Source organism: Hevea brasiliensis, chromosome 7, assembly GCF_030052815.1.
Source record: "Hevea brasiliensis isolate MT/VB/25A 57/8 chromosome 7, ASM3005281v1, whole genome shotgun sequence".
Lineage (NCBI taxonomy): Eukaryota > Viridiplantae > Streptophyta > Magnoliopsida > Malpighiales > Euphorbiaceae > Hevea > Hevea brasiliensis.
In genome coordinates this window covers 7,464,864-7,473,608 of record NC_079499.1, presented here as the reverse complement: position 1 = coordinate 7,473,608, position 8,745 = coordinate 7,464,864, and positions in this window count along the sequence as shown.

Here is an 8,745-nt window from a genome sequence, read left to right as displayed (position 1 = left end):
GACACACTAGGGAGGATAAAGCCCTTGTCAAGCAACTCCTGCAACTGTACTTTTAACTCTTTTAATTCTGCAGGTGCCATTCTATATGGTGTTATGGAAATTGGGTCCACACCAGGCATAACATCAATCTCAAACTGCACCTCTCTTTCTGGAGGTAATCCTGGCAATTCATCAGCAAATACATCCGGAAAATCACATACAGTAGGGATGTCCCTTAGTACTGGACTCCCCACTTGGGTGTCTATCACATGTGCTAAGTATGCTTCACACCCCTTTCTGATCATTCTTCTGGCTAGTGCAGCCGAAATGATGTTTGATGGCAGTAACTGCCTCTCCCCGTGTATTACCACATCACCGTACAGAGGGAGACCAAAAGTGACTGTCTTCAGTCTACAGTCAATCATGGCATGATGCCTGGCTAACCAATCCATGCCCAAAGATGATATCATACTCTCTGAAGGGCATTTCAATCAAGTCTGATGGGAAAACATGTCCTTGGATTACCAAAGGACAGTCTCTATAAATTCTGTTGACCCGGACCTCTTGTCCTAACGGACTAGTTACTAGCACCTCAAAACCCAGTTGCACACATGGAACAGCAAGTGAACTAACTATGCTAGCACTAACATATGAATGGGTTGAACTCGGATCAAACAATACAAATACTTCTTGATCAGAGACAGAGAATGTACCAGCTCCCACATCAGAAGTCTCAGCCTCTTCTCGCTGTCTCATTGTGTAGATTCTGGTTGAAGCACTTCCTTGTCTGGCCGACCAAGCGTGCTCGATCGCTGAAGTAGTGCCTCTACCTCTGCCTCTTCCTCTGCCAATTGACTGTGAACCTCTGAGAGCAGGACTCTGAATAGATCCCTCGGCAGTAGTAGGAGCTGGACTATATCTCAGAGCACTAGTACAGTCTTTAGCTATATGGCCCTTGCCACCATGATTAGCGAGCTCCAGTGGCCCAGTAGCACTCTCCCCCATGAATCTTGCCACAGGTCTCACAGGGGCAGGAAGAATGTGAACCCCTGCTCGACTGCTGACCAGACCTAGGGGGTCTCTGTCAGGAGAATCGGCCCCTACCAAATCTTCCACCTCGACCCCTGCTGGGTCCACTAAACTTCTTCTTTTTCCTAGAAGTCCCACCAGAACTCGGCTCTACAGACTTTTCCCCCTTGTCTTTGTCTGATTTCTCAGCTTTCTCTGATTTTTCTTTCACTGGGGTTGCTTCTGATTCTATTCTTTCCAACTCAAGTCCTTGAGACATGAGCTCTGAAAAGTTGCTGTGTCGGAATCCCACAACTTGCATCCTTATGCTGGGCTTCAAACCCGTATCAAATCTCTTACATCTTGCCTTCTTTGGTAGTAAGGAGACTCAAAGATAGTGACTCAAAGTGAGAACTCCCTCTCATACTCTGCCACTGATCGATTCCCTTGTTTCATACTCAAAAATTCTTGCAGTTTCTGGTCAACATATGCATCTGGGATGTATTTCTGTCTGAATTCTCTGATGAAGTCATCCCAGGTCAACACTGGTGGTTCAGCCAAGCTGTGGGGGATGGTCTTCCACCAATCATACGCATCCCCTTGCAGTAGCGACACAGAATACTCAAACTTCAGTTCATCTTGGCAATGTAGCTTCTTAAATACTCTGTCTATTCTTTCAAGCCATTGCTCTGCCTCTAAAGGGTTCACTGTACCCTTAAATTCTGCAGCCCCATACTTCAGCAATTTATCATACTGTCTGGCTAGAGGCAATGGTTGTGCCAAAGGTGGTTGTGGTGGAGCTTGAGCCGGCATACCCCCAGCCATTTGCTGAAACATCGCATCCATCTGCTGTGCGAATTGTGCAGGGAACTGCGGCATTTGTGGGGTCTTTCTTGACCCACGACATTCGCAAGGCGGGGCTTCCTCTTGTGCCTCGGCTTCAGCATCGCTCAATCGAGCGATCCCCTTCTTCCATAACAGTCTGGAGTAGGGCATCTCCTGAACAAGTAACACAGAGATTTCCCTCCGTTAGTTCATATTCATGATGTAATGCACTGTATGTAACAATTATGGACATTGAACAGTTGAGAAAGACACAAATTTATAAGTTAAAACATACTTCAAAAATTTGCTCTGATACCACTAAAACATGTCACACCTTACCCCTCTGTAAGGCATAACATGATCGCGTAGAATACCTAATGAACTACCGAACTTCACCTACCGATAACTCATTAAGTACCCTACAAGGGATTTTAAAACGATTTTCTTATTTTTGATAAGTGGTGAGCATTTCTAATACGTATTTTAAACATGTAATTAAATTGAAAGCTAGTTGGAAATTTTAGCCCATTTTATTTTTTTGCAAATTTTATAAAAATTTTGACAGAGTTCCCTCTGTATTTTGAGAAAACAGTTCTTCAAATACCTGTAAAAAACACTTCTAAAAATTTTCTCAACAACTGCTTCAATTTCATACGCAATCTCAATCAAGTTCTCAACACATTTATCAACTTTCAATTTCAAATCCACTATCCAATGATCATCAAAATACTAACAATCCATTTCATTCAAATTAAATAAAATAGTTCCATTCATATTTCGTTAGAAACAAAACAATTTAAATAGATTATTACAAAATTTACATTAAGAGAATTTCAAACTACAATATATATTATAACTTTATACAAATCTTATACAACTGCTCAAGACCCATTTTTACATGTCCATACATTTATGTGCAATATATACATCAAAAGAAATATTTACAATTAGGGTATAAATTATACCCGAAACTATAGGCTGAATGATCCTCAATCTTTAGCAGCTCAGTCTGCTGCTCCTCTAGTCTCTGTATCTGCGACAGCAATAAAAGCTATCGCTGAGTACTAGGACTCAGTGGTGCACAACATACTAAAATAATCTTTATGCAAAAATAAAATCACATTTATTCAAAAATTTGACTAAACATAAGCATTAAACACAAAACATGAATTATGAGATTTTAATGCAAACTACGTTCATTTCGAAGTATCAAAACACATTTCATAAAACCCACAGTTAAATCATGCCATTCGAAACAAATAGAATCTCAATAGCCAGAGGCTAAAGAGAAATCACATTACAAGGCTAGCTAGCTCAAATATATGGATATCCATTCACATCCTCTTCTACTGGCACACCTCAACACTTCTCCAGAGAAGGAATCAAAATTCGAAACTAATTACCCCCACTAGTCGTGCTAGTGAGGTGTTCAAATATATAGTCATGACACTGTAGTTTCAAAACTTATCTTAACAATTTGCTAAACATTGCTATTTCAAATATACACAATAACTTTCACAGTTTAAATCAAAACATCATAAATAATGTCACAAATAAACTTTCAACAATTTCAAAACACAAGTGAAATACATATTTCGTTCACTTTATCAATGAATTTTAAAGCATGGAGATGTTGTGCACAAACCTCAAGCGAGTCGTCCCTTAGCCTCGACTCGGTTCCTCGGGTTCCTTCTCGATATTCTTTTCAACTGAAACACACAATTTTACAATGTTTCAGTACTAGAACTTAACATAAATCCAAAATAAATTTAGCTTCACATTTACCTAATTCTAACGTGTTAAATTCGACGTTCTTGAAATTTTTGTGTTTCGGGTTACTATTCACTACACTATTCAAGTCAAATAGTTGACTTTCTAAGGCTTAATAGGTATGGGAACTCAAACTTCACCCACATACCACATTTTGGTCATTAAATTTGTTGGTTTTGGTCATTTTCTCAAAGCTTAAATCCTTTTTGGCCAAATTGTCAAATTTTCAGTTTTGGTGCTCCAAGTTGCACTGTTCCATTGGCCCTTTTACTGTTGGAATTTGGCAAAACTTCCTTCATAGAAAATGTTTCTTATTATCTTAAGTGTATTCTCATTTTTGGATCACCCCAATTGGAGTTTTGTAGCTCAAGTTATAGCCAAAATACAATTATTGTTCACGTGCACTGTTCATGCTGCAATTTAGGTTCTGGCAGATTTTTGATCCAACTTCATTCAATAATTTGATCAAGTTAAGTCCATAATTTGGTCTAATTTCCTTCATACGAAATATTATATTATGTCTTAGGTTTCCATCGGTTCAAGAATCGCCTAAATCAGAGTTTTCTAGAGAGAGTTATAGCCATTGGAACTTTACTGTTCAAATGGAAATTTACAGTTTTGCAGGTTCAGTAACTCAACTTTGCTCAATCATTTGATTAGGTTAATGGCATAATTTGGGTTGGTGTTCTTCATGAAAGTTTTAGATCTATATCTTATCTAATTACTGATAAAATTTCAGGTCATTTTGACCTTCCTAGCTCGAGTTATGACCAAATGAACAATTACTGTTCATTTGGTCAATTTGTGCAGTGGCAGCCTACTCTCATTTCACTTTGGTCAATTGGTTCACTAAGTTTTGGTCAGTTTTTGGCCATGGTGTTAGTAGTATGCCCTAGAGCATATCATTTAGTATGTATCTTGTACATAATTTTATTAATAAAAGGCATTTCCACTTTTCCATTTACATAATATATTTATGTGTAATAGAAAAGGTCCATTGATATTTTGTTAGAAATATTATTCTTAAGTTGTTAAGAATATGAGTGACAATATTTCTAGCACAAAGTATCATAAATAGGTTCACAATCGAGGATACTTCATAATAAGGACATGACTTATCCAGAAAGATTGTATTCATGTTTGTTCCCAAGTTATTTATATGAGATATAAATAAGATGGAATGGTGAGTCTCATGCCATATAACAAACATGATAGGCACTTATAAATGATAAGTAGGCCGAACCAGTGACACTTATGACAAACACATGGAGTTTACTCTTGTCAATGTTTTGTCATAAATCATATCAGTGCATATAATCTTTAGACCTGAGATAGCACAGTTATCTTGTATATAGGTAGTTTGAGTTTGATCTGCTTTCATACTTGTACGTGTATGGGTATATGGGCATCTGTTGGCTCCTACTAGTTATATATGGAGGTAGGTGTTGATCAAGATGGAATCTATTCCTCTAAGTAAATAGAGATAAAATCCTATGTTCATTTAATTGTTCTTGATGTTTCAAGTTCCTGGCCAGGATAGATAGATTTATTGTAAAAGAGTTTCGATGAGAAAAATCTTTTAATCAAGCTGGAATTAAAAGAGAACATAATATTCATAGCAAATGGAGTTTGACATAAACCATGACTCCAGCTTGAGTTAGGATTTTGTAACAGAGAGATTCTAGTGCATGGTAACATATGATTATAGGTTCATTTAAGGTAAACCTTATTACTAATTGGGTGGCCATGGCATGCTATGCTAGGTATTAACCATGGTCTATGAGGTTCATAAAATGATTTAGAGAAATCATTTATGGTAAGAAAGAGTTCTGATGATATTAAGAGTTGATATCATGTCTCATTGCCAATTAGTGATGAGCCTAGTAAGTCACACACATACACAAGTTATCACCTATTTAAATATGATTTAATTAATTAATTAAAGAGTTTAATTGATTAATTAAATAGATTTGGTTTGCAATTAAATTGCAAAGTCCCTAGCATGACTTGAAACCAAATCTAGATTATTGGATGTATAATATAAGTTAAATTTATATTTAAAGTGTTTAAATATGAATTAATTAATGAGAAATTAATTAATAGAGATTAATTAATTAATTTATATTTGATATAAATTAATTAGAAGAAGAAAATAATTATTTTGGGTTAAGAACTCAAAATTAAGACACAGGGGCATTTTGGTCATTTTGCAGTGTGACACGTGGCACCATGAGATGGTGACACGTGGCATAACACATAAGCTTGCCAAATGTTTTTTAATCATGTAAGATGATTAAAATCAAGATTAAATATAGGTTTGACACTTGGCACAATGTGATTGGGTCACTTAAACCTAGAGCTAATCAAAAGGTGACATGTGGCTAGGGTTTAATGTGTTAACCTAGCTATTTAAGTGTGGTTATGAAAAGAAAACATAACCAGCAGCCTCTCCTCTCAATTGTCACGCCACTTTGAGCCTCTCCAGCTATTTCTCTTCATCTTTCATCAATTCAAAGAGATTAGCCATCAATCTCTTGAATTAAGAACACTAGAAATTGTTTCTAGTGTCCTGTTTACATCTCTAATCTCTTAAAAGGCAGAACTTGAATTTCTAATTAATAGAAAAGGCTTTAGAAGCTATTCAAGGGCTGCCATAGGTGTTCTTGGTGTGGACAAGCTAGAGGGACAACATCTGGTGTCCTGAAGACGAATCTCAAAGGCACAAACACGCTGCAGCACATCAAGAGGTTAGTGTAATCGTTCTTGATTTAATCTAGGGTTCTAAAATTAATCTGATTAATTTTAAAATCTTAAATGGCAAATACAGATCCAAAAACATATTAAAAGAGTTTTAATATGTTGTTTATCATTGAAATCAAATAGATAAAAATAAATCTTGCATGGTGCATGTGACCCTAGGCGAAAATTTTTGAATTCAATGGTATAATCTTGTGTTTTTCATGCTTCCGTTCCTTCACATGGTTCCTCAATAAAAATTGTGCTATTTTATGTCTATTTTCATCCCCAATTGGTGGCATATTAATTGGACTTGTAAAATTTCCGTTTTGGTCCTTCAAAGTTGGCTTGGTCATGCTGCCAGCAGCATGACCATATACCCTCCGAATTTGGCTTCACTTCCAACAATTCAAACACAACTCATTTGGTCACAATTGACCATTTTTCACTTCACAATAGGTCAAACATGCCATTTACTCATTTCTTACATTTTTGGTTCACAAACCCTAAGTCCCAAAACCCTAACTCACTAAGTTGTTTCATTTAACCAATTCAATGCCTATATACGTGCTTCTTTAACTCTATCAAGCTCATATACACCTTTAAGTCCATCAAATTCATGCACACACATCAAACCCTTAGCTAGATGAGTTTTTCTTTAATCCTTCAACAATTAATTTTTTTTCATTTGAAGCATGATTCTAATTAATTGAACTATAAACACAATTAATTCAACTAGAAATTTCAAGTTAAGCTTACTAACCTTTCCTTGAATTTTCAATCTTCAAATCTTTCACTTTCTTCACTTTTCTTTCCTTAGTTCTCCTTTTCAAGTTGCAAGAACAAGGTGTAATCCATAATTTTTGGGGAGTTTGTGGGAAAATTTGGGGTTTTAAAAGCTTACACACAAGTTTTAATGGAGGATTTAACTATGGTGAGGGAGAGGGAAATGGGAGGCGGCAAGAATGGGAGAAGAAGAAGAGATTTTTGTTTTGTTTTTTTTCTTTTCTTTTCTTTATTTATTTTAGTTATGGAAGACCACAAAATCCAAATTAATTAATCAAATTAATTAATTTAGTTATGGCATCATGCATGAGGTCATGCATGATGTCATCACCTTTTTACTTTTTGATTTTCTTCTCTTTTTTTTATATTTTTCTATTAGTTCTTTAATTTAATTTTCGATTCCGAAATTTTCTTTTCTCCGATTTTATTTGACAGTTAGGTCAGGAGTCAGCTCTCGGGGTCAATTAACCAAATTGCCCCTCGCCGGTTCATCCCGGTTTGCAAATAATTCCATATTTCTTTCGGTTCCCTAACCTAATTATTTGACTGACTTAACAGTTCTTTTTCGTGATTTTCTCTTTTCCACTGTGTCCATAAGGGTCCTAAGGACCGCAGCGTCACTTTTTACGGTTCGAAATTTGAGTTTAAAATGACTTCGCAGTCATTCCCGAGAAGGTCACCCATCGCTGTGACTCTCGGCTCGTTTAACTTCTTTTGTTTTGTTTTTCTTATTTATACTTAACTAATTGAACATTACTAATTATTTGTGTTTGTGGCTTATCTAGTTGTCTTAAGTGTGGTTCTAATCCCCTTAAGCTATGGGACCGACAGGTCAGGAGCGATGAAATCTACCAGGCTATGCAAACGGGGTGTTACATTGTAAACCCATTTCGACTGTATGGCTTTTTTATGAGAAGGAAGGGAGGCAAGCTACCAAGTACCATTATTTTCCAAAGCACACAATTCCTTTTCCATGGCATCGACCCAACAAGGGTTATTCTTAGCCTAATGATAACTTTTGGGCTCATGGATCAAAGAGACGTTAGCAAAAAAAGCCAAATCAGTAGGATGAAAAATAGGATTATGAATAGAAACTATACCTTGGTGATGAGGCAGAACCAGTGAACCAGTGGAGATGGAAGCTGTGGAAGTTGGTAAAAGATTGTCACAGTGAATCATAACAACAAAATCATTAAGCCAAGAAGGTTTATGAACCTGTCTAGTACTCTTTCTAAGTACTAGTGGACCAAGAGGTGAAATGGAAGACATGGTTGGGGATGGTTCAATAACAGGAGATGTAGGTGGAGAGTTGACAACAACAAGGGACGTAGGAACAACTTCTTGAGTGGGGACATCTGTTGAGACAAAGGGAAGAATTATAGACTCACTTGGCTCAAGGATGCGGTTAGGAATACTAATTGATGAAGAAGAGATAGCAGGTGACCCAAAGAAAGGAAAGACGTGTTCATGGAAAAGGACATCACGAGAAGTACAAAAGGATTTTGTGTCCAAGTTATAGAGTTTGTAAGCCTTTTGTCCTGCAGGGTAACCAAGAAAAATACAGCGAACACGCGAGGCAAATTTATCTTTGTTTGGATGAACGTTAGACGCATAACAGAGACACCCGAAGGCTTTCATGAC